We start from the raw sequence: 26,089 nt of genomic DNA on the forward strand, positions 1-26,089 counted from the left end.
ACTGGTATCTCAATGCACATATTTTCTGTATGTGCTGTGTGTCTGTGTGTATAAACCTGAAGTACGTATTTATATTGCATTTTGCTTTTTTCTAACTTTCCATTGAAAGCAGGTTATTCCTAAGGTGTATATTTACCCTGGGACAGAGCCTGAATAGAAGAAATACATTAATACCTTTCAGTTACAGTTACTGGTTTATAAAACTGGACACATATATCAATGAAACAGTGTTAAATTTTCCTGTTTAGAAACATATTGCATCACTTGTAGTGGACCAGAAATAAATTATTAAAACTTTTAATATGTTAATCTGTAGCAGCCTCCATTCATTGACCTGAAAGTTCTTTGCCAATTTTAATGAATTAAGCCTTGAAGTGCTCCTTTTGCTTTTATCTCTTCTTCTCAGGTGTGAAAAGCAGAGGTAGAGTAACTAAAACAATTTGTTCAAGATCAACACAGGATGTCTGTGGCCCAGTGAGAAATGTAAAAAGCATTTCTAAATGTTCAGTTCTGTACTCTAGCTGTAAGAAATTACCCTTAAGAGAGAAAATGTAATGAGCTTATGAGGGTGAGGCCATGCCATACACATTCTCCAACAGCCACTATGGTCTGCCCTAGGTATGGAAATCACTGAAGGGCCCTGAGGAAAACTGCACCCAGTTTTTTGTTAGAATGATTATGACACAGCCTTCCCAGTGTGTTCCCCTTAGTGTACAAATATTCAAATAGCCACAGACTCTTGCACTGAGACCCAACAAACAACACTGAGGTATTAGACAGTAAGTATTTCTTTAAAGGGTGACTTCTGTGATAGGGTTGCTTAAAAGGTTCTTCATCAGGGTGGGAGTAGTGTGGAGGTACAAGGGGAATAGGTGACACATTCTGTTGCTATATAGTCGGGCCATTATTTATAGCTAGGCTGATAGAAAAAAAAATTGGCAGTATAACAGAGCCATTTACACTATTCTTTGTTCTGTAATATTTATAAAACACCTTTATTACAGTGATTATGAAGAAGAAAAAGGAAAAATGGAGAGAGAGATGCAGAAAACATTAGAAGGGTTTTCTTCCTGTGCCTTTCAATTTTACAACCTGTTGTATAACTAGCAGATACCTTTCTAAGCATTTTCATTTCAAATATGGGGGGAAAAAGCTCCTGTGGTATTTAAAGCTTATAGTCTTTAAGCCATGAGGAGCACCATAAAGTATTAAAGATTCAAATATGATTAAGCTTAGTATTTTTTCAAACTTTTTGTTGGCCCGTAATAAGCTTACAGCATGTGCTATGTGATAAGACAAGATGATACTAAAATATTATTTGGAAACATAAACCTGTAAAACATGATAAAACTTGTTGTCGTTAGAATTCCTGGGTAGTCTGAAGTATTACTAATACTTCAGTTAGGAGTTATGTTCCTATTTTAAGTTCCCATGTAACAAAGCATTTGAAAGATATACTTAGGTTCAATCCTTTTTCAGAAAAAAAAAAATCCTAATAATTTCCCTAAGTTAAATAGGATCTAGGTATATCCTTAACTACTTTACTGGATAAGGCTGGCCTACTGAATGGGGCTCTTGGTGAAAAAAAAGTTTTGTATGAGAAAAGTGACATCAAAGACTGAAAATGCTATCTTTTAAATATGCTGCTGTCACCACAGGAAACAGACTCCTGTAGAATAGTAATTATGTGTAACTGTGACATCCTTGCTTCAGTATGTTAGCTGCAATTTAGAGTTGCAGTTTAAAGGCCTAACTTCCCTTTGGCATCAGTATGATACAGTGGATAAAGGCAGTGAGTTATGTGTGCTGCTTTGGAATGCTTCCTCTCATTAAATGGTGTTATTTATTAATATGCAGATGCTTGGCAACAAAGTAGGAAAATTTTAAGTACAAAAAAGGCTACTGATTAGTTATCACATTGGAATGCATTATTGAATGACATTTAGTGTATCAAATCCAAAATGTTACACTTTCGACATTGGTTGCAGTAGTATTTCATGTCACATTCTGTATCAGCTCTAACTTACTAATAGAAACAGTATAGATGAAGAGTTCTTTTAAAACTTACTGTTACGATTTTTCTTAAACTTAAAACTACTGACTTAAAGTTTCTGGTACCAAAACACTCATTGAATACTGTGAAGATACACCCAGCATGTAGGAGAGTCTCACCAACTCTAACCTGATCAAAATATTTTGCAAAGAAATTCTTACTTTTGTTCATAGTTTTGCATTTCTAGGTGATAGTGTTGCACTTAGTAAATATTTGACAAGGCAGCAGATATGAAATATAGTTATATATCAGAGCTATAAAATAGTATCAATTGTATGTTAGGCTTCTTTCACACTGTTACATTTTCAGTCAGCTCAATTCCTTATTTTTATCTCCATTGTAGTGTAGTCTGCACACCAGTCTTGTTTCTACTGCAAAAAAGACTTTTTATGGTACTAACAGGTGGCAGAAATAGAGGATAAAGTGCCAGCTACTTCAGTTTCATTCTCTTGTTTCCTTCCCCACTATTTAAGATAGAGGTCATGGAGCAGAAACACTCTTTAGCATTTCTCTAGACTCAGAGGGAAGGATATGACAAAAGAATAAAACCTGAAAAGGTAGTGCCTGCACACCAGCTGTGGCCCAAGAGGAACGATGTCTTTTTTGGCTGAATAAAGCTTCATCCTTACCTTAGTGAAGTCAACAGAAAACCTCACATTGACTTTTAAGGGAGTGTAGAAGAAATGTTCCTATGTAAGTGTACCAAATATCACCAATACTTACACTGTGTGAGAGATTCATATGAAAACAAAGTGAAAATATTGCAGATTTTATCTCCGTCTTCTAGCCCTCCAAAGTGGTACATTTAGTATGTTATTGTACATTTTGCTCCTGTACAGACACAAAACCACCAAGAAACACAGGGGAAGCTATACCTAAAATCTCTTTATGCTCCATTCATTTAAAGAAGCAGGCATCTTACATAAAATAGTTTTAATTGACAGCTCTCCTAGCTGAGATTTTGAAGTGAACACCAAGTTTCAGTGGTATTACAAAAATCAGATAAAAGAAACACAATGACTTTTTTCTCTGTGTGGATTTTATTTTTTTTTAATTTGCATTATTAAAACTTTGTATAATGGTGAATTCAAATCTCAAAGTGAAACCAGGAAAGCTGGGTAATGGTGGAAGTGAAGTTTACTGACCGTTATACTACTGAGGCATGAATTGCTTAAAGCCCTCTATTTGATTGCTAAATCAGTCTTGAAGATTTTGATAAAGACATGCAAACATGTGTGTGTTTATAGATTTATAGATATAGATATGTATATATATATATATACATGTGAGTATAATGCATACATGAGTGTGTTCTTGGATACACACACCTACACACTTCCTGTATGTACTTAGATAAGTGTATAAATGCAGGTATGTTACAAATTTAATTTACAACAAAGTTTCCTAGCTGTATCGGGTATTTATTTTTCATTAGCAAAGCTCTGAAAAGTACTATACGAAAGGTATATGGTATTTGAGAGCTATATCTAAGAATTTATTCTTGATAATGTACGCTGGGAACACCTGCAGTGAAGTTCAAGGTCTTGATATTCTTAAACTTGTATAGAAACTCCAAGCAGGTCTTGGATTTAAAAAAATGATTTGAAATGAATTATTCTGGCCATGAGTTAAAAATTGATTGTATGTCTGTATATATATATGTATTTAGAGAGTAAAGTCAAGCTGGGCAGCAAACCCCACTTTTAATAAAAATGGGTTTAATACAAATACTTTCTAGGACTGAAAACAAGAATGTTGAATGACATTTTGACTGTAAGCGAGGTTAGTTTAATATTTCTCGCTCTATTTTCTCCCTCTTTTATTTTTTTAATTGTTCTTTCTCTTTCATTCTCTCTTTCATTCTCTTCTATTAAAATTTCATTTTCCAGTCCAGAGAAATTTTTAGTCATTTCATGATCATTTCGCTTTCCCAAAGTCTGTATTTTTTTACTGAGCTTCTCTGGATATTTTGCAACCTGTAAGCAGAGAACATATAACATGATGTTTCTGTGCATTTATTGCTCTTATTTTATGATAAATCCCTTCAATGTCACTGTACTTTTAAAAGTTGAAGTACACAAAATCTGAGGAAATTGTGGAAATTCTTCTTGCTGAGCTGGACATGGGCTGAATGGATCCCATTCAAGAATGACTGTTAATTTACATGACCCCACTCTATGAACAATTTCTTTGAATCAGTTTTTTTCCTCTCAAGTTTTATATCCCACCTAATCTCAGTGTATTGTATTTGCTGTAGATTAAGTTATAGGATGAGTGTCTGTCAAGTGATTATTTCCCTTACTTCTTACACTGCTTTTACGTATATGGAAAAAATATCTTACATTTAAGTTACTGTTTAAAATTAATTTTCTCCACATGTGTTTGTTACAGAAGACAAAGTGATACACCAAGCACTTTGTATGGGGAAAAAAGTGTTTTTATTATGGGTTTGGTTTATCAGTGGAGTCAATTCCTTTAGCCTAAAAGTAGTTATGGTGCAAAGCTCAGCTTCAGTCATGCTGAGTTTGTTGCCACAGCTGGTGAATACTTGATGATTTGAAAATAACATCAAGATTTTTTAACAAAACATACTACAGAATGAATTGTCATTGTTTTTGACTTATTTGCATATGTGATCATAGAGTCATGGAATATCTTGTGTTGGAAGGGCCCCCCAAACATCACCAATTCAAACTCTGGCCCTTCACAGGACAGCTCCAAGAGTCACACCATGTGTCTGAGAGAATTGTCCAAACACTTATTGAACTCTGTCAGGCTTGGTGCTGTGACCACCTCCCTGGGGAGCCTGTTCAGTGCTCAACCACCCTCTGGGTGAAGAACCTTTTCCTAATATCCAACTGAAATATTATAACTGATGTTTTCTTTAGTATGGCAGTTGCTAATTCATTCTATTTTTGTTTAAAAATTATACTTTTCTCAAATATTCTGCTTCTGGAGTAATGTTTTCTTTCAAAGAAAGGCACATTAGTCTATAGCATAAAATTTATACCCTATTTGGCCATTAATTGCAGTATTACTATTTTGTAAAACTGTAAAATAGCAGCATCTGTTCTTTTAATCTCAGCTAAAAGTTCTTTTGAATCTCTTGAGTGATCATTGCAGGCTATAGATTCAGAAGGAGTGTACATCTTTTCCATGGTTTTGTCTGTGCTGTGTATCACTCTTCTGTTGCATATGTGACAACAGCTAATGCATTCCATCGCCTACCGGGTGAATGCTCCTATGCTTGAAATGGGCTTTACAGAAAGGCAGAGAATTATGAGCACTTATTAGTTATTACCAATTTATGCTAATATACAAGGAAATTAATCATTTAATCATTCTGATTGAAAGGATGAGCATGATTCACAGGAGATGTAAATTGGTATAGCCCTATTTAAATCAATGAAACTATACTGACACATGCCAGCTGAGAATCAGGTCTCTCATTTTTATTTGAATAATCTAATGGCAAGCTGACCAGACCATAAGAGAATACAGTAAATAGAACAATCCTGTATTGAAATTGGAATTTAATATGGGAGTTAGTAAGATAGAAGCTAGTAAAGTTATATGAAATTTTCTAATATTTTGTTCTCTATATTGTCCTGTTTAGTAGGCAGGTCTTGAACAGATCAAGTTTAAGCTTTGAAGATGGTGGCATAAGGATGTATCTAGCAAACAACACAATGCAGAAAAATATTAGAAAATATATTTTCACAATATTGCCAAAACAACACACTTTTTGATGTCTTTTGGAAAAAAAGTAAAAATACTCATTTTACCTCTGCAGCAGCTGGTATTATTTAGTGTTCTGTCTGTCCTTAGTCTTCCCTGGTCTAGTGTTAAAATAGTAGTGGTAGTGCAAAAGAAAGATTAATGAAAAAGAGAAAATCACTATGATTCAAATAGGTCTTGCTAATAAAATAATATTTGCCATTAAATATAATGCCTATCATTGTAAGGAAATAGTATAAACAAGGTTGCCAGTGTATTTTTTTTAATGAAAGTATCTTAAACAAAATTATGAAATTACAAACACTCTCTAGAACTACCATAAATGTTTCTTCTCATTGCATGTACCTTTGGGACTGTAGCACAGGAAAATGGATGCAAAACTCTATAAATGTGCCAGATACTTGGTACAGGATTCCTGGCATACATTTAATACCTCACTATTTTTGTCCCTAAAAGGAGAAAAATAGTCAAGATAAATTTGAATTTGGTTTAGTTTAAACATAGTAGTGAGATAATATATGCAAGTCTATTTTTTCTGTAATTTCCAGAGATGTTTAGCAAACTGATATCAATATATTGTATGTGGATATGCTGCATACATGAAATAATGTGAATTCCATGTATGTATGGAATACATGGTAGGCCAAGTCATTTATTTCCATGAATTTACTGTGGAAAGTCTTCTGTAGCAAGTAAAAGTGATACCTTAAGAGGCAATTCATGATTTCTTAAGAGCCATTCAATTTTAAGAATTTGGATGTCAAGCATTTGAAGTTATACAGTTTGCTACATCTTTTAAGTTGTTTTACAAGATGAATTTTGCACCACTGACATCCAACTTACTTTTGAGACTGCATTGATAGTGTGTTTTACTTTTTAAGTTGATGTAATGACAAATTTAAACTCTGGAATAAGGACTTTTAAGAGAGAAGTGAGACTAAAAGGAGAAGAATGAATTGCTTCACTTGAACAATCATTGCAATATTTTACAGTACTTGACTAAATTGTTTAACCATTACAATACTTTTTATTTGTGTAGCAGACTTCAGGATTGTAAAGATTTCTTCCCAATTTAAAGTTAGAAAGAGTTTCTGAATCTCAATCAGTATCACCAGAGCTGTGAGACGTGATTTCAACAAATTTTACTCACAAGAATTTTTGAAGTGACTAAAAATATTTATATCTTTGAATTATGTTCAGAGAATGGATTTAAAGAAAACTAAGCTGGGAAAAGAGTATGGAATTTGCACAGTGTTTTCTTCCAAATGAATTATCCCAGCAAAACAAAAATTAATCTTTTAATCTGGAAACTTCTTGCTTTTTCTTTTTAAAAGTTAAAATTTATAAAATAAAGATGAAACATATTTAAGAAAGAAAAAGCCAAATATTAGGCAGAAATTTTACATTTTGGGTTGTTGGTTTTTTGTTTGTTTGTTTGGTTTTCAATTCTTACAAAATTTACAGAGTTGCAGCATGGTTGAGGTTGGAAGGGACCCTTGAAGGTCATCTGGTTCAACCCTTCAGCTCAAGCAGGGCCACATAGAGCCCATTGCCCAGGACCATATTCAGACAGACTTTGAATATCTCTGAGGATTGAGATTCCACAACCAATCTGGGTGACCTGTGCCATTGGTCAGTCATCCTCACAGTAAAAAGAGTGTTTCTTCATGTTCAAGATGTTCAAAAGGATCCTCCTGTGTTTCAGTTCATGTCCATTGCTTCTTATCCTCTCATGGGGTACCACTGAAAAGAGCCTGATTCCCTCTTTTTCATTTCCTCACCTCAGGTAATGGTGCACATTTCCCCCTGAGCCTTCTCTCCTTCGGGCTAAACAGTCCCAGCCCTTTCAGCCTTTCTTCACAGGAGAAATGCCCCAGTCACTTTGTCATCTTAGTGACCCTTCACTTGACTCTGTCCAGTAGCTCCACATCTCTCTTGTACTGAAGAGCCCTGAACTGGATGCGGTACTCCAGGTATGGCCTCACCAGTATCCTGGAGCTTCCTGGACCCCGAGGCCTCACTCCTCCTCAGTTATTTTCCTCAGCCTCTTGTTTTGACCAGCAAACAAAAGTTTCTTGTTTTTTTCCAGCTCTGGTTCTCATAGTCATTTTATATATTGATAAGATCAGTAAATTCAAGGCCACCTTAATGCTGTCTGTAGCAGCAGATGCTGGAATAAAGTCTGTAAGTCTCTATTGCTGATGTTTATGGGGAGAAAATGCTAGTGAAAATACAAATGAAGTAATGTTTTGAAGAGGAAGTTTGGATAGTCCTTAATAGTTTACCCTAAAAGCAATAACACAATGGTAGGGAGTGACTGCAGTAGTCTTGAGGGGATAATTGCTCGGAAAAGTTAATGCTTCTTTGAAAATGTTGATTGAAATAGTAGTAGTATAAATGTGATGTACCATTTTAATATTAAACTACATTGAGCTAAGTGGAACTTACAGTGATAAGACAGATATTTTTCTTACTGCTTTGACTTTATGTACTCAAATAGTTTTATATATATGCATCCCTCTTTTTTCCCATCAGAAAGGTTTCATACTGTAGTGTGATCTGTCAAAGTCTGTGTATACAACAAGGAAGCAACAGGCAACTGAGGATTTTGCAGGTAGAAACACAATAATAGGTAAGGATAAAAATATTTCAGTATCAACTGAACTGAATGTTTTCTAGAAAAAAAAATCAGTTACAAGTGTCATCCTCTACAACTTCAGTCATGATCATCATCATCATCATCAATAAGGTTTTTTCAAGAACTGTCTTCACCATACCAAATTGCAGGTGGGATTATCCAGGGATGCCAGGGAATACCTTCCAATGCCAGGAAAGAGGTGGTTATGGCATGTACCCAAAATGTGAGTGTACTTTCAGGTACTACTACATTTTTTCATGGACTGTAGAAAGAGCAAGAAACCAAAGAACTAAGAAACCAAAATGGTTTTCCTTGGCATTGGTTTTCATATGCTGATATCTTCCAGGAGAGTCTCAACTGGTTTCAGCATCACCTGAGAAAGATGTTTTGCAGTCAGGATCAAAACTGTGTTCGTCCTTATTGGCATATGTTAGCATCTTCAAAGATTTGCATTGTTCCCAATCTGTGAGTATTTCTAACCAGTGTGTCCAAGTGTGCATATTATAGCATGCACGCACATGCACACACACACAAGAAAGCAAGCACCTGTGTACACTTTTACTTGCACTTCTTTTGGGGACTAGCATAGCTTTGTGTGCCCTCTCTACATGTGATTAAATATTAATTAGGCTTCTAATATAAGCAAGTGAGTTCACAGGCCCAAATGTTACATAAATAATGCATGAGGTACCCGAAGGCTCAGCCTGAGAAGCTGATTGGCCACCTTGGATTTGTATAATTATGAAGTTTCATTATTAACAGTGGAAGCAGTGGAGAAATTTGCCTAGCTTGAGGGACTTTGAAAGCATAAGCTGTCTCATTAGGGAAAAAGGGAATAAGGCATAATATGCAAATTTATTAGTAAAAAAAAAGGAATAAAAATTAACCATAACTCGTTAACGGGAGTATTTTATATGTATATACACACACACACACACACACACATATAAACATTTCTAAATGTATAAAAAAGAGTGAAATTCAAATAGATGTCTATAGTACAGCTATTTAACAGTTTTGTTTGCAAGAAGTATTGCTTAAAAGCTTTTGTACTTGGTATAAAACAATCTTTAATATTTTACAGAAAAATCCACAGGTAGCTTAATGGGTTCTGCAAAGTGAGAGGTACGGAGGTGAAAGAGAATGAACACAGTCCAGGGTTCTTGCTAGAATGTGTGTTGTGCATGCAATTAAATCTCAAGGTCAAACAATTTACAGACAATTACTTTTCTAACATCTCCAGAAATGCCTGCTTACACGTCTTTAATTTTAAATGATACTGATATTCCAATTCTCCCCAAAGGTTAATGCTGACTAAATCCAGCTGTGACCTGACACGATGCGACAGCACAGTGCCTAATTATCCTCTGGATAGTCATTTACTTTAAACCATTAAAGAAATAGGCTGAGAGGAAGATTTAGGACCCAGAAAAAATGTTAGCCTGACTTCTTTCTTCTTGAGGATGGGATGGGCTGAAAAATAAAAATAAAATCTTTCTAAATGTTAGCCATTTGCTTTGATGGCAGAAAATTGTTCATCCCACTCTGTTTTTTTTACAGGTTAAATTGCTAACTAGTTCATTTTATCCATTGCCTACGGCTGGCGCTAAATGTCAGTGACAAATTTTGTACTTGTCTTGAAGAATGAATTAAGTTATGCACAAAAGCTCTAGTGCTTTTTTTAAGATGAGTGAATTGCAGAGGGAAAAAAGTTGCTCATTTGAAAAAAGGATTATTTCGATTAAAGGCCTTTTCTATTGTAGTGGAAGACAGGTAGTGGTTTAAGATAATTCTGACAGTTACCTCCCACAGAGGCTGCACTCCTTTACTAGAAATTTCTTTAAGAGCACTTGCATCAGATTATGCAATATGATTGTTATCATAAGACCATTTGTGACAGTAAAGGGGTGGAACAATTACAGAAAATGGCAACTATTATTCATTAACTAAGGTAAAACTGGTCTTTCTTCAGTGAGGTCAGCATTCCATCACCTTCAGAAAACCTTTCTGTGGTTTGTAGAAATGGCAATTAAACCCCCCCAAAGTATACTCTGCCAAATATTGGTAAGAAAGAACAGTTCATTCAGCAGTTTAATTGAGAAGACCTGGAGCAGTCTTCACAATCCATCTGGTTTTCAGTTGTGTGGCTGTGGTAGTACTCCATTATCTCTAAGTGAATAAGGTATCTAAGAATGATTGCTACTGTCATAGTGTTTAAAACTCTGTACTGGTTTACTATCCATAGGCTAAACCTAAGGGAGCTCTGTATGCTTGGATTTGATTTGATTTGATTTGATTTGATTTTCATGTGCACTCTTTCTGTTTATTGGAAATCTAAAGAGAGCTTAAAGTTAAGACTAGACTTTACAGCTAATCTGTTACAGGGGTCTTCATTATAAAGTCTGGACCACTCACCTTGCTGAGGTAGCATAACTGATGCTCTGTTGTACTTATAGTACCTAATTTCTTCTAGGTACAATTACAACTATAGAGCAATAATTATTTTTTATTTATTTATTTTTTTAAAAAATTATGGAAGTGCCTGGTATTTCCAACTGTAAGCGGAATGCAATTGTGCTGTGCACTGTACAAAAACACAGATTTGAAGTAAATGTTTTTAGTGGCACCCACAGGTTTTGGCAGATACTTTTCTCCTCTCACTGTGTGCATAAATATTTTCACTGATACCAGCTGTAGAAAGTGATATGGTAAATGCTAATCTCAGTACAGTCATAGCAGTCACAAATGGAAGTTAGATCTGTAATTTCAAGTTGAAAGCTGAAATGAAAAATCTAGTGATTATGCACTACTGCCCTAAGCTACTGAAAGATTCCCTCTTTCTTTCTCCTCTACACTCTCATTTTCAGGCAAGAGGATAAAGTTTCCTCCTCAGGAGAAAGAAAAATACAGATTATCAGTTTTCTGGTGATAACAGAAGAAACTCCTGAAGACAGTCTAGCTCTAAAAAGTAATACACTGGGATACCAGTCACCTAACTTTGGATGTATAAAGTGTAGATGTCTCAGTCTGAGCTGGTCATTTTTGCTCCTATTCTACTGAGAAGAGAAACATGTATGATCAGATGTATTCCATGTAATTTTGGGGTTCTATTTAAGATGAGATGTATTGACATCTGAAGGTGCTTGGTTCTTTCTGTTAACTTTAAAGAGAACCTAAAGTTGGTTGCAGTTTTAGGGCAACTTACTGATGATGATTTCCCCATTCCTTAACTTTTCATTTCTTGTTTGCCTGCTTATACTTGAAGAATTCATTTCCACTCCTTATGCATTAAAAAGCATCCTTCAACATTTTTATGAGGATATTTTAAGGTGGTTCTCAGATACATTTTTTCCATTTCCAAAGACCCACACTTTTGACCTTCCCTTTGATAAGCTAGTTGGAGCACCTTCAGTCCCATATTTTTGTTTATTTTTTTTAGACTCATCACTTACGTAGCTTTCTTCTGAGTCTTCTGTTTCACACATTTGTTGCAGTGTGAATAAGTGTTGCAAGAGTGGTCTGACCAAATTTTGCACAGGGAACTACCCTTCCTTTTTTCCATTTTTTGGCATATGAGAATTTTGTGAACTGTTAGTAACTCAATATCACATGAAGAAATTAAATTATACTGAGATAGATATTTATAATTTCCTGTAATATTGCTTTTCAGAGAAAAATTTTGGGGTTTTACTTCTGGTTACTTCTTTCATTGCATTAGACTGCATGTTTTCGCTATGACCCTTCATCTGGGTGGTTGACTTGCACTCAACTCTATCCATCATCCTACAAACCTTTCTATGTTCTGTTAGCTCAACTTCCTGAAAATGATTGCTAAAAATACTGTGACATTTGGCCAGTGACTGTTCCTTTTGGCATCTACTTTACCCAGTATTGAATATTGGTACTTTGGTTTTTTGCTGATTTGAAATCTCAGTAAAGAAACTACTGCACTCTGGGACCTGGCAGTGAGTTAGATTTGCTACATCTTAGTGACGTACTCAATTGTAAGCATTCCACTTAAGCCATGCAAGCAAACAATTGAGAGAAAAAAAGGCAACTTCAGAGGGCAAACCATCTCACCAACTCCAACAGAAAAGCTGACCAAAACTTCAATTAAGCAAACAAGTCACAAAATAAAAAAAATAAAAGGCATTTTCACATGAAACTCCTCAGAAGAGAGAGTCAAGGTGAAAGCAGCTCATTGGTAACAGATCAGTCATATCCCACGGACACCGTGCAAACTATAAAGTGTCCTCTTGGAACACTGGCATGTTTCTTTTCACTGCCTGCTCAGTAGATCTTAGAAACTTATACTAAATATTTAACTTTTAGATGGAAAAAAATTACATGGGATGAATATCAATCTTTTTGAAAATTGGTTTCTACATTTCCTGTTTTATTTATTTGACAATTCAGAGAATGTTAATTAAGAAAACATAGTGGTCTGATACATCAAATATTATGTTCAGTTCTGCAAAGTAATGGAAACATTTCAGTTTCATATTTATTCTTAGAATTAAGTTCTGGAAACCAGAGCTTTTCCTTATGGCCTTTTTTTCATGTCTTAATTACTGAATAGTCCCCTGGTAAATTTTATCTTTTAGTAAATGTTGTCATTATGTTCAGCTGAAACCTCCAGTTTGGGCTGTAGAACTTTCTGCTGAACCTTATTATCAGTCCCAGGACAAATCTGTATTGAATCATCATTTTGAGAGCACTTCTAGAAGTGGCAAAACACATACTTATTATGAAATATTTCATAACTGATACATCTGCAGCTTTGAGAACCATCTTCCCAGTAATATTGCTTCATAAAATAAAGAAGAATTTGCAAAGGACTGTGTGTGAATATGCCTTGGTGGCTAAGTGACTTAAAATATTTGAAATATTTCCAATGAATAAATTTCAACTATTTTTTGTAACTACTAGAGAAATATGTATGTTTAGTACTAAGAAATACAGAACACACCTTTGTTTAATTCTATTATTCTTTTAAAGCTAAATTCATAAACTAATGCAAAAAGTTCTGCTTTTATTCATTCTGTTTAGCAGTTTACTCTGTGAATATTTGGATTGAAATCAGTGGGAATTTTGTGAAATAAGTTAAAACTTTCTGTAAGATGGGAAAGAAAATAATTCTCAAAAAATACCAAGAGGCAAACAAGGTGTAAATCTCTCACTATATATTCTGATTAAAATTTAATGGCTAATGAAGTGGGCACAATACAACAATTGGGGTGGTGGTGAATAAAATTCAGTTAATCAAGGTAAACCTATTGATATCATTAGGTAGCGACATGTAATTATTTGTAGTGGGAATAAGCTGGGATATTAGAAACAGCACACACATTCCTGCCACAGGTTGTATTGTGTTTAGAGTGCATCAATGATTTGAGATTTCCATTTTTCATATGAACTCATTTCAGGGTACACGTTTAATTTCTTTCCTTCAGTGCTACTCTTCATCTGTTGAATCAAAGTGTCTGGTAACCTAGAGTACCAGCAATTTTCCTTCCTCTTTTTCTGTGGGTATTTTTCCTCTCAGTAATAAATAAATGGTATATTGTGGCAGAAGTAAATGAAGAAAGGAAAAATAGCCCTTTGGCTGCAGGTTCAGGTCCTGACACTTCTCCTGATGAGACGCCCAGTGCTACAGGACAGAGTCCACAGGGTGAGAAACATCACTGGTCTCCCTCAGCTGAACATCCCTAAAAGACATATTTGTGACAAAAAATGATTATAGTAAAGGATGTGTGCTGTTTGTCTGGAGGGAGTCTACTCACTGCTGGCAGCAAGGTAGTGTGCAACCATGGACAGAATAAAAGCCAATCAGTGAGGTTGTTACATTAATGATCTGTAATATGAAATAGATGGTAAAAAATTTTGAACTCTTGTGAATCCCTATACTATGATTTGTGAAATATGCACTTCACAAACACAGATTTGAATTCAGAATGATGCATTTTGAGTTTGAGTTTTGTTAATGTTTTACTGAAGAAAACATTTCTATGCATAACAAGGATTCCTCTTGTAGATTTTTAAAGTGATTTTTATAGTGATTATATTGTAACAGACATTATGTGGATTTTTTTCTTTCATTTTGATTTGGATTTTTCTGAATGAAAAATACTGCGTTTTCACCTGAAAATTCCTATTGACTGAAATTTATCACTTGGTCCTGCTTCCAAAAACTTGTTCCAGTCCCATTTTCTTTCCTCCTTTCTAACATGTATTTATCTTGATCTTTTTTCAAGTGATGGTGTTAGTCACTTTGTACTTACTTTTTTTCTGGATAATAATCAGTTTTATGCTTTCAGATCATATCTCCTGAGACTTCCTTGTCAGCCATTTCCCCTCGGGATAGCTCAAAGCTTGTTAAGAAAAGTTGTATGAACTCTTAATGTGTCCTTAGTGCAGGATCCATTACAAAAAAATATTCAGTTACTCTCAGGTCCGAAATAACACAGCCAAGCCTAGACTAATCTTAAGCCTAAGCCTTTATTGTTGTTCCAGTGATGTAAGGATCCATGATTTTTTGATAGATTCTTTCTCAAGGAGAGATAATTCAATTTTATTTCTAGTAGAAATTAAAGTTTTATTCTTGCTTTATTATTTTTAAAAATTTGTGTTACATGGATTTACATATCTCATATGTGTGCCAGTGAAAAAACGATATGAAATGTTTTTAGAAATTTTTGTGTAGCTCCAACTTGAAGGATGATGAAAAGGAAGCAATCACTGCCTTACTAGTTTTTTCCCCCTGTTATTTTGAGTTCAATACATCCAGGAAAGGACAGATTTGGATGTGTTTGGCAGAGATTCCTAAGTGTAACAGAAGCAGGGCACGCCAAGAACAAAGTCAGATTAGTTTAATTTTGCCTTTTTAAATACTGTCTTGACATTCTGAAGCGAAGGGTGTTGCATAGATAGAAACTGTATTATGCTATGGTGTTTATCAAATGCTCCTCACCTACTGCACCACCCCCATAAATCCACCAAAGCTGTTATTCAGGGTGGGAAGGTGGGGAGAATGGAGTGAAAGCTACAGAATGATTTAACACACTGGGAACTTAATCAATAAGACTGTTGCAGCAAACTCCCAGGGAAAGAGTGTTGTTTTCCATCCACATGATAATGAGGCAGACTAGCAGCAACCTCTGGAGGAAGAATGCTGGGGCTGTGATTCTGAGTTGCAGCTTTGCTAGTTGCTAATTAATAGTTTGAGGCCAAGGAGACCCCTTTTTGCTGTATTTTCTTTCTGGCTCATCCCACATACCTCTTTCACTACTGAGGTCACTCTGTGATAAATTAGATTCTGGAAGCCAAATTTAACAACATCTAAGTTTACCTTTCTGCTTTCTCCTTTGTTCTTGACATTATTAGTACATATGTATGGCTATAGAGCATGTAATCCTTCCTTACACTGGAAACTACTTGTTTTATTCCCTGTGCCTTGTATCCCAAATTCATACAGCTGAACTTATTTTGGTGTTTGACATCTGTGGTTTGACTAGAAAAAGCAAAAGCCAAGCTGGATGAACATTTAGCATAACTTGATATTTGTGATGTGCAAATTTAAGTGGGTTTTAGTGCTGTTAGATGAAGAGGTTGGGAATGCTTGTTTCATGGTACTTAAGCCCAGGATTGATTTTTCTCACTTTTATCTGGAGTCCAAAACAGAACAGGGATCCACTTGACCGCAGCTAAAGTTCTACTGAATGATGCCCCTATATCTGTATCATTGCAACACATAGAAGAAGTAGAGAGAAACCAAGTATTTCCTCCATTGGCAGAGAAAAAGTAAGGCAATGGAAAAGGAAAGTGAGGTCAAAGTTGGCCATAAAGCAGATGGCCGTAATACAGTGTTGGGCACTGCAGTCCAGTAGTGTAATGAATCCAGGTTTTGGAAGGCTATTTTATGGGACTACCTCAAAGCATGTCATAGGTAAGAGTGAATTCATGCATTTAGCACCAGTCCTTCCAGTCTAGTAGTATCACTTCTACATCTCCTTACCTCTGTAAGGTTATTTATTTCAAGTTTCATGAAAGGTTTTCTTAAAATGTTTTCTTATACTCTTGCCATACTTAATACTAAAACCAGAACATAGAAATAAAATTCTCTTTGTTGATTATGTGTAATGGCTTTTGTTGCATTTAGTTTTGGTTTGGTTATTTTTTTTCTATTTTGTTTTCCTGACTCTTGATTGTCTCATCTTTTTGCTAAGCTTGTCATGACTCTTGCAGCCATCCAAAGCACCAGTATGATAGCAGAGAGAGCAGTGGAGTAACTGTACCTGTGTGTGAATGTGTTTTCCCCAATTTCACAATAAAAGGCCCTTGAGACTGAAATTGCTCATTAGATTTTTTCTGGCCTGAGAGGTCAGTATCACCTTTGCTACTTTGCCACAGCAGATGAAGCTTTACATAGAAAATATTGCATTAACTAAAACTTTCATGTGTAAAATGTGTTTTTTCAAAGATGTATCTATGGTTTGGAGAAATAATGCAGATAATTTTTTTGCCTTGAATTTAAAATAATCCCACATTATAATCACTTTATCTACTAATGAGTGAAGTGAATCAACCATTTATGTGGGTTCAAAAATATTTCTGTTTTACCTGGAAATTCAACTGATGTATGCAAAATTGCCTAGAAAACTTGATTTAGATACAGAGCTGCAGAAATTAGGCCTTCATTCCCCCTGGCAACTTTCATTTTTGGAGCCTAAAAGTAGCACATCTGTAGTATAATTTGTAATTAATAAACTTGACTGGTATTTAGAGACTAATGACAATTCCATTGATAGCATTCTTTTCCTTAACATTCACACCTGTCTTATCTGTCCTTCAGTACTAGCATTTCTTGTGGTCTTGTGTTTTCATAATAAGCCTTTTAGTGCAGAGACCTTTGTTTGGGTCAGTGTCTAGGGTAACAGCTACTGCTTTGGTTTCTCACTTCAGAGCTGGCATTGCAGGAGACAAATATGGCATAAGTCAATTCTTTAGTACTTAAAGTGCCTGTCATCTCATTCTTTGATGATGCTTCTTGTCCATGACTTATGCTGCAAAAAGGTTTGATATCATGTTTGTATGGGAGGGTTTACCAAGACTTTTTACAAAATAAAAAATATCTTTGTAATAGAAAGAAATGAGCAATAGGTTTTATTCCTTGGTACAATAAGAATTTCAATGCAAATACAGATTTAATTTTCATTTATGCACAGGGTTGTTGCAATGGCATATGGGCAGAAATAGCAGACACTAGATCAGGAGTCGTTTCTGGTAGTCACCACAACAATATGTGCATGAGAACATGTGCACACATATAGACACGCAATTCCTACGTGCAGTCTTTGTCCTAAATAGATATCCATATATTGCTCATGAATTACAATGATTTTTGTTTGTGAAACAATTGTATTTTAATTTTCTTTTGTGCTTTGACAGGATATAATTATTTCTGAAATGTATAATAGGATCAAAGCATATTTCATTATTAAAGAAATTATTGCATTATGTTAGTGCCCTCCTGACTGCATGAAAATGTTAATCCAGTTTTGTTATATTTTTTTTTTCAAATGAGCAGATTTTTCTTATGAAAATTTTTTGAAATTAATTGTTTGCTTTCTCCCAACCTCTGAGGGGTCTATAGCTTCAGAAGATATCAGATAAAGGATGATGACATATAATGAGAGCAAGATTTAGCTATTAAACTTCCTTTGACTCACTTTAAATATTGATTAGAGAAACACTTCTGGGCAAATATTTATATTGAGCAATAATATAATTCTGTGATTTTTTTCCACTTTCTGAATATCATTATGCCTTCAGTAATTTAGCCTAGAAAAATACATTGTTAGCCATGGGTTATATGAAAAAGTCTTAGATAGATGAGACCAAGAAAGAAGAGTAAAATTTTCCAGCAGTAAAGTATCATTCATAAGATGCAAAGACACTCTGTGTTGCACAGCTTATATCTCGCCTTTTCCAGGGTTTAGAACTGTTGTACCTGGGATATTGGCTTCAAGCAATTTCTAATATAATGCTAATGTTGTGACAGATACTAATGAAACCATGCTGTTTCTAGATAAAGCTGATATTGAATACATAGGTAGAAGAGGTAATTTCCTTATTCAATTTCTTAATGAACTCAAGGGAGATGAAGGACCCTTCCTGCATCTGTGACTATCTTCTAGATTTTATTATTTTTTTCAACAAGAATAAATTTATTTGCAAGTTTTGTTTACTGGGTATATAACAGCTGAACCTACTTTTTATTTAACTGAGTGGTGTTCCCTTTGTAGGAGAAACAAAAACATGTTAAAAATTCTCAAAACACCCTTTAAAGAGCCTAAAAAGCATCAACATATTTGTGTTTTAAAATTTTATCCAAAGCTTTGCTCAAATCTGAAGACGCCAACTTGTATGCTAAACACAATACCAAGTATGTGTATTTTACATAATATTTGAGTACCATCTGAGTGTGAAGGGTGTGTGTGATACTTAACAACTGGTTTTTATTTCTTTAATTATGTTGAACCTTCGGTTACTAAGCACTGCAAGCATTTATGGAAAGTTAGATATATCTAGGCTGGAGAACACTGTGAACCCTCCCTATCTGAAGGCAACACGCTTGGCTCAGCTGTCACATGCTGAATGCCTTGCTTGTCTTGGTGTTTTTGGTCCAGACTAAGAACCAAATATTGCAGAGGGGACTAAAGAAGTAAGTTCTTGCTCTGGAGTTGACAGGATATAAATCTCGACAGAAGCAGATGAGAAGGGAAAGGAGAGTGTGAAGCCAATTTTCTGGACATGTCTGGCATATCCATTGATCCTTTCACCAAGGCTGGATCTCTGACACACTTTTTGTTTTTTGTTTTTGTTTTTGTTTTTTTTTTTTTGCTTTAGATGGGAAATCAATACAGATTTAAGAGACATTAGCATATATTCTCATTATTAAAAATTATTAAAAGATAATTTTTTTACCTCTAAGAAAAATTTTCCTTGGTCAGTTTCTCAGTTAGAGTCTATGTCTGTGCTGCTGCTTAGATTTCAAGAAAGCTGCTTTGTTTTAGGAGAACTACAGGGCTTGGTCTATTACCTGTAAATACTTTATGAAATAGTCAAATCAGTTTTATCTTATTTAAGGTTGTAATACATATTTCACATGATTGTATTATGGATGACAAAAACCTGGCTGTATGTTGAAATGTCATCCGTATGTCCATATTTCAGTATAATTGTATTTTGCAATGTTTAATCTGAATTTTGAACTAACGTTAAGTAGTTAGTTTTAGATTGTATTAAAATAACATATTTATATCACCTTTGATTGTTAATGTGTAACACTGAGATTCCTTTACCTTAAGTCTTACCTTCTTACTGGAATATAGTTTCTTATTGCTCTAATTCGTATTGTCCTCTGTCAAGTAAGAAGTCATGTAACTTACTCTTCAGACTCAATTTTTGAAAATGAGAGCAGTAAATACTGTTCTAATTGAGAGTCAGTATCAAAACAGAGAGGAAGGAGATGTTGTAAGTACTCTATAATGAAAAACTCCCAAAAGAAACCTAGGTTTCAAAATTTTAAGTGGTAAACTAAATAGGTAAATACCTGAGGTGCTTTTTTGTCATCTCAAAGAATGCAAAACCATCTTCTTAGAAATATGATCTACCTGCTAAAATATGATGGTGAGCCTGAAGTAATATTCCAGGACAGTGCTTCCTGCTTTTGTCAAAGAATGATCTGGCCTTAGGGATAAGTCCACAGTCTGGCTGAAGCAAGGCTTTTTCTCGAACTAATGAAGGTATAATAAGCCAGAGGTGTGTGGGTGTGCAATAGCTGCAGCTTAAAATTCTAAGGTTATACAGCTGTCTGTAGGAAAAGTCCAACCTCTGCATGAAATATAAAATATAGTTTTAATTTGTCTTAGGAATGACAGTGATTCTGCTGTAGTTCATCAAAGAAGGCATTTGACAACAAAGCACAAGTGCATCCTAAATATGTGTTTCTCACTCAATATGGAGGTTCATGCTATCACACTGTAGCCATTTCTACTTTTTTAATTCATTTTGAAAGCTACTCTAAAGTGCAATAAGACTTTACTGTGTAGTTGATTCCTAATTTTTAAAATTTTAAATTTTTTTTTATTTTCTGGTCAGATACTGTCCCAAGTTTTTATGAATATAACATTCTGATTGTGATGGTGAGTAAAGGCATATTGCCATTTTTTTCTTCATGTTTTCTGTCAGTGTTTCTGACTTACAACATTCCTGTAATTCTGTTTCTACAAATTAGTTCTTCACTAAGTTGATAGATCTCTTTTATGTCAAATTAAATTTTTCTTATATTAACGGTGGCAGATTTTCAAAACTTTTGGAGTGGCCTGAGAGAGTCTTGGACTTATTCTCTCCTCAGTTTCTTTTTTTTTCATATTTGTAATTGCATAGGCCACTTTAATGTGAAAATCAGAATGCTAAATTATTTAGTTTGTGTCTTACATTTGCTGCTTTTGATGTTCAAAGTATCTTCTTCAAATGTCCAGTATTTTCTTCCCCAGGTTAGTGGCATACTTCAGTTAGGTTTCTTCTTCCAGCATAGAAATGGAGCAGCCTTCTTCCTTGTTGCTGTGACATTTCTTGTAAGCAGATATTTAAGTCTAGTTTTGCTCACATTTGCATAGATAGTTGCCAGTCTGTACAGCATCCTTACAGTGAATGTGTAAGATTTTTTTTTCTCTCTTGCCTCTGCTATTGTCCATGTAGTTTTGGTCCTGTCTCTGGGAAACTGTAACTGTGAAAGCTTTTGGCTTCTACTACACACTATACGTCATTAGTGTGCAGTACCTAGTAGTGTGTAGTTGAGAATGACTGCAACTCAGATACTAACAACAGAGGCCTCTGTTGAGCTCCAAAGATCAGAATTTTTCCTCAGGAAAATGTAATACCACAAGTAAAATGAGATAAAATATCACAAGTAACTGAGAAAATACCCTTGATGTAAAACGAGAGTTGTTAAATCTCTACTCATTACAAATTCTCTGAAGATGTGTACGACAACAGTTTTAAACAGCACTTCCAGTAAGTAACTGCAAGAAATAGATATCTCAGAATAAAGACATTAAGTGGTAGTGTTACTGCTTTTGATAGGATGACAGTCACTTGATGTTTTCAGTTGTTCTCAGTTAAATCACCTAAGAAGACTAGTTGTATTAGAGAAATTCAGAGAGTATTCAATTCCATATAAATTTAAACCAGATGCTTTTTCTAAGCATTTTATAAGCAAAGATGAAAGTCTAAAAGTGTTTGGGAGTTATTTAATGGCAAATTTAAATATTGCACATTGGGGAGCTAGTTGAGTCCTTTCTCTGAAACCCTGGTGGGACCTTGAACAGACTTTGCAAAGCTCTTGCTGACCAATCCAAATTTAAAAAGTCATATATTTTGCTAAGTAAGAGCAAAGTAAGACCAGGAAGATACTCAGAGAGAGTGCACAGTGCCCTGATGTTGTGGATATGATAGAGGATCTACAGTGTTGTATAAAATACAGAATAGCATTAGGAGGCCAAAGGAATCACCACAACTGTAACCTCCACAAGGATAAAATTCCAGGAAAATGTCTGCCTTTTGAGGAAAAACTGTAAGAATGGAACTGCTTGGATTTTCAGTTTTCAAATTTCGATATTTTCAGACTCTCACAGGACATCACTACATGAGTGCTACCTCTGAGAATACCCTTCACAGGATCAGTAGTGGACAGTACAGTCAAAGAGAACTAAACTGTCAATTTGGAAGAAACAGGACACAGAGTGATTTATGTCTGAACAAAAGAAATAATGACATTCTGTAATATTAGCTTTATGGGGAAAATTGAAATAATCAAAAAGGGAGGTTATGTTGTGTTCTCTTTCATTCAAAGTGTGTGTTACCAGTGTATTGTTCCCTAGAAAGAATTATGATCTGTAATAGAATCTGGGAAGAAATCCCATGATAAAATTAAAAATTCAACAATCCTTTGTTTAAGTCTTGTCATTGAAGGGGTAGGAACCTGATTAGGGAATACTTGGGAAACAACTTCTAGGAAGTAAAGGTCTCTGCAAACTCAGCACACACTAACTTGACTTGCTTTTTCAGTAGCCTTGTCTAAGGTGAAATATGGACTGAAATTGTTAGTTCTGCACACTTTTTGCAGAGACTAATGAAAATCATTAGTTCCAAATACATGAACACTATTGTTTGTACTCTCTGCTGTTGTTGAAGTCTCAGACCTGAATGGGACTATGTTTATAGGCATTTAGGATAGTGATGCTTAAATTATGAAAGAAAAACACAGTGATAAGAAGGCAGAGATTAAAAAGTTCAAAAAACCCCCCAATATCATGGATATCAATTGAAAAAACATGTTAGAGGTAGCTATTTCAGCCTGTTGCATATATCAAAAAAGAAGATCAAGTTGGAAGAAAGGTTCTTGCTGATACAACCTGTAAAAGACCCTTCCATGGGACCAAAACTGGAATAGATTTGAAGATAATTCTGGCCTGAAACTCTCAGATTTCCAAGAATGCTAGGTAAAAAGAACCATCCTATGCATCAAGCTTATTTTCTCTTGGCACAGTAAATTTAACATCTGATAATTACCCATATTGTAGCAGACATTAATTCAAACATGTTACTAGGCTAAATGTTCTGATTACCACCTTGAAATGCATGCTAGGTACTGGTTTAGCAAAGGGAATTAATGAGACTGTGATACACAGAGGATACAGGTCACAAAGGACCAAGTCCATCACCTTTAGTTGCCCCTGGAATGTTTGTTGAACTGCTTGTATATTTTATGCTTTGATGTGCTTCCTGCTCAGATCTTAGAGGACTACTATATTCTATATTAATACTAGTTTCCAGAAAAGAAGTCTTCAGATGTAACAGTCAGTTTTGGATTTGATCTCTTGAATTTCTCTCTCAGTTTGACAAACATGCTCAGCAAACATACAGAACTAAGAAAATGGAAAAATCCCTCAGTTGCTAAACCAAAAGCCTTGGAGGAAAATAAACTGTGAGGAAATACATACCAGAACTGAGAAATTATCAGACACTAGAAGTACTTAATTTCTCAGATTCCTGGTGAATCATATAGGGTCATTTACAATTAAAATTAAGAAACTGTTAGAAGCTGTATCTTAGGCTTGGTAGTGGGGGAAAAACCCCAAAACATTCGATAATTTCTAAGTGCTTAGACTTGTTTTTGATTGCCTAAACCAGCAATTTTTCCAGCCTCAGATCATTCAGTAAAATAAAGCACAACGATTTTGATCACTATTTTAACTAAATATGGGAAAGAAGTGTTTAAATATAAAAGAAAGTTGAGGCTTTATTGCAGCAATTTTTAAAGTTTCACCTCTAAGAGCTGGAGCCAGGATTTGAAGGTGGGGCTGTGCACTTACAGTGTCGTGAGTGCAGTCACTACCAACTATACACGCCCATTGTTTTGCATCATTAATACTGTAGTGAATCTTCAGGAAAAAAAGAAAATGCCTGCTGAGACATGTAGCCTCCAGAGTCCAGTCTTTTTTATTACTTCTTTTTTTTTTTAATTTTTTTTCTTTATACGGCACCTAATTTAGGCCACAGACAAAAAGAAAATGTATCTTGAATATGCATCACGGGTTCCAAAAATGAAAAGAAATTGGATTTGGATAGCACTTACTCAATAGACAGATATGATACATGGTAAGAAGGTGCACTGTCTGCCCTGTGATAGATTAAACTACTTTGTAGGAAAATTACTGTGAGCCAGTCACCACCACCACCGTGGCTAAATCTTTAATAAAATTCTCTTCCATATTCAAGAGCGAGGTATGAAGTACACAATAAGCAGAGTGGAGTAGAGTGCCATTTATCAAACCACAGCTAGGTCTGTAATCTCCTGCTTTATCCTTTTTTAGTACTTTATTTGTCTTTATTGTTGCAAGGAAGCACATTTACCCTGGGCAGTGGGCTTTTGGTGCTGATAAACCTTTTGTTTTAAATTCTACCTGTGGGGGTTTTTATTTTTTTTCCTTTTCTTTCTTTTTCCTTCCCTTCCCCCCCCAACCCCCCCCCCCCCCTTCGCCCCCCCCCCCTCCTCCCTTCTTCATCAGATAACCATCCAGTCACTCTATGGCAGTAATTAGTCTGTTTCGGTGGTCCCTTGCATGTTCCATATGTTTGCACCCTTCCTTGCCTGACCTGACCCTACCTCTCTTGTCTCTATGCTAGCAAAAAAACAAAACGAACCAAACCAAAGGAAAAAAAAAAAGCAAAAGCCCCTGGAATACTGAAACCTCTTAAAAAGAATACCATTTTAAAAAGAATATTCAAGCCTGTGCAGAAGATGGTCTGGGATGTATTGCATAATGTTTTTTTGAGTACATTTGGCAAGATGGCACTGTTGAAGCATGTTGCAGTTGGCCCCTGGGTGGCACTACATGGCTAGACCTAGGACCAACAGAAGCAGTTTTGGATAAAGGCAAAAAACATAATTGAAGCATTTTTCTTTTTAAAAATTAAAGACTCAAGCTAAATTTGTTGATATTTCCTGAATTCAACACGAATTCACAATAGCATTAAACTGTGTTCCCTTTATTGAATGAGATTCAAAAATGTTTTGTATATCTTGACTACCTGATAATATCTGGATCATTTTTGGCAACATGCTGATATTAAGTACAGATGCAGTGGAAGGGTCCTGTGGGTAGAAGTATGTGACTAGAACTGCTTTGTGCTGCCTGAATATGCATACTACCAGACTGTGCTGCAGCCCTGGGGGTGATTTTTTTAGTACTATTATAACCCTTTTTATTGTTTGAATAGCAGTTTTATGACAAAACATTTATATTCAGCCTGCCTTTGTACTTGACTGAAAGAGAGCAATCACTGAGAATGATAAGGCAACAATGGTAATGATAACTGCATTTATGGAGGCTTACAGAATTTAAACGGGCATGCAAAAATAGCCTTACAATAGTGCTCTACCTGTATTTGAACTGGCTTGGTTATATTTCTTGTGCCTGGCCCATGTTTGCTTATTGATGGAGATGTTGCATTTTCTTCCATTTTTCTCCCGTATGGCATTTCTTCTGTATGAATCTTCACTGTGTGTGAGGTTTTTCTTTGCACTGAAAGATGTCTTAGTAAGAAGGAAAAATATAACAATTTTTCAAGTTCCACGTCCCTGAAATGGTTACTCAACTTACATATCAAGTTTTCAGAGTTTGTGGTATTATGATCTTGCATCAGAATGGTAATTTCCTGTCTTTCAAGGTTCTACCTCTCAAGAAAATAGGCACTTATTTCACTCTTTCTTGAGAATAAGTGAGGATTAGTACTGGACATTGGAAAATAATCCAAGAATTTAAGAACAGTCCTTCTGTTGTCCAAATATTTTTAGACCAGATCAATTGTACTTTTGTCTTCCTTTGCTATGATGTTTTCTCCCCCTTGAGATTCACTCAGATACATCCACACGGACACACACACACACACACACATACACACACATTTGTGCATTTCCTTAAATTTATTGCTTATAGAAGAAGGCAAGAAAACCATGAGAAGTTTCACTGTGTTTTGGGAGGACATGGGTATCTCCTGGATCTCTTTAATTTTACTGTGAGGGGAATAAA

At 35.2% G+C, this 26,089-nt stretch overlaps 1 long non-coding RNA gene across 2 annotated transcripts in view; it reads left to right on the forward strand.

Moving 5' to 3' along the window:
- The window catches only part of LOC139668791 (uncharacterized), a 208,455-nt gene that overhangs the window by 42,187 nt on the left and 140,179 nt on the right, over positions 1-26,089 (forward strand). For both annotated transcript variants that reach the window (XR_011697124.1, XR_011697125.1), the window contains exon 3: positions 20,592-20,635. This is a non-coding gene — a long non-coding RNA (uncharacterized lncRNA). The remainder of the gene's footprint in view (positions 1-20,591; positions 20,636-26,089) is intronic.

Source organism: Pithys albifrons, chromosome 2 (genome assembly GCF_047495875.1).
Source record: "Pithys albifrons albifrons isolate INPA30051 chromosome 2, PitAlb_v1, whole genome shotgun sequence".
Taxonomy (NCBI): domain Eukaryota; kingdom Metazoa; phylum Chordata; class Aves; order Passeriformes; family Thamnophilidae; genus Pithys; species Pithys albifrons.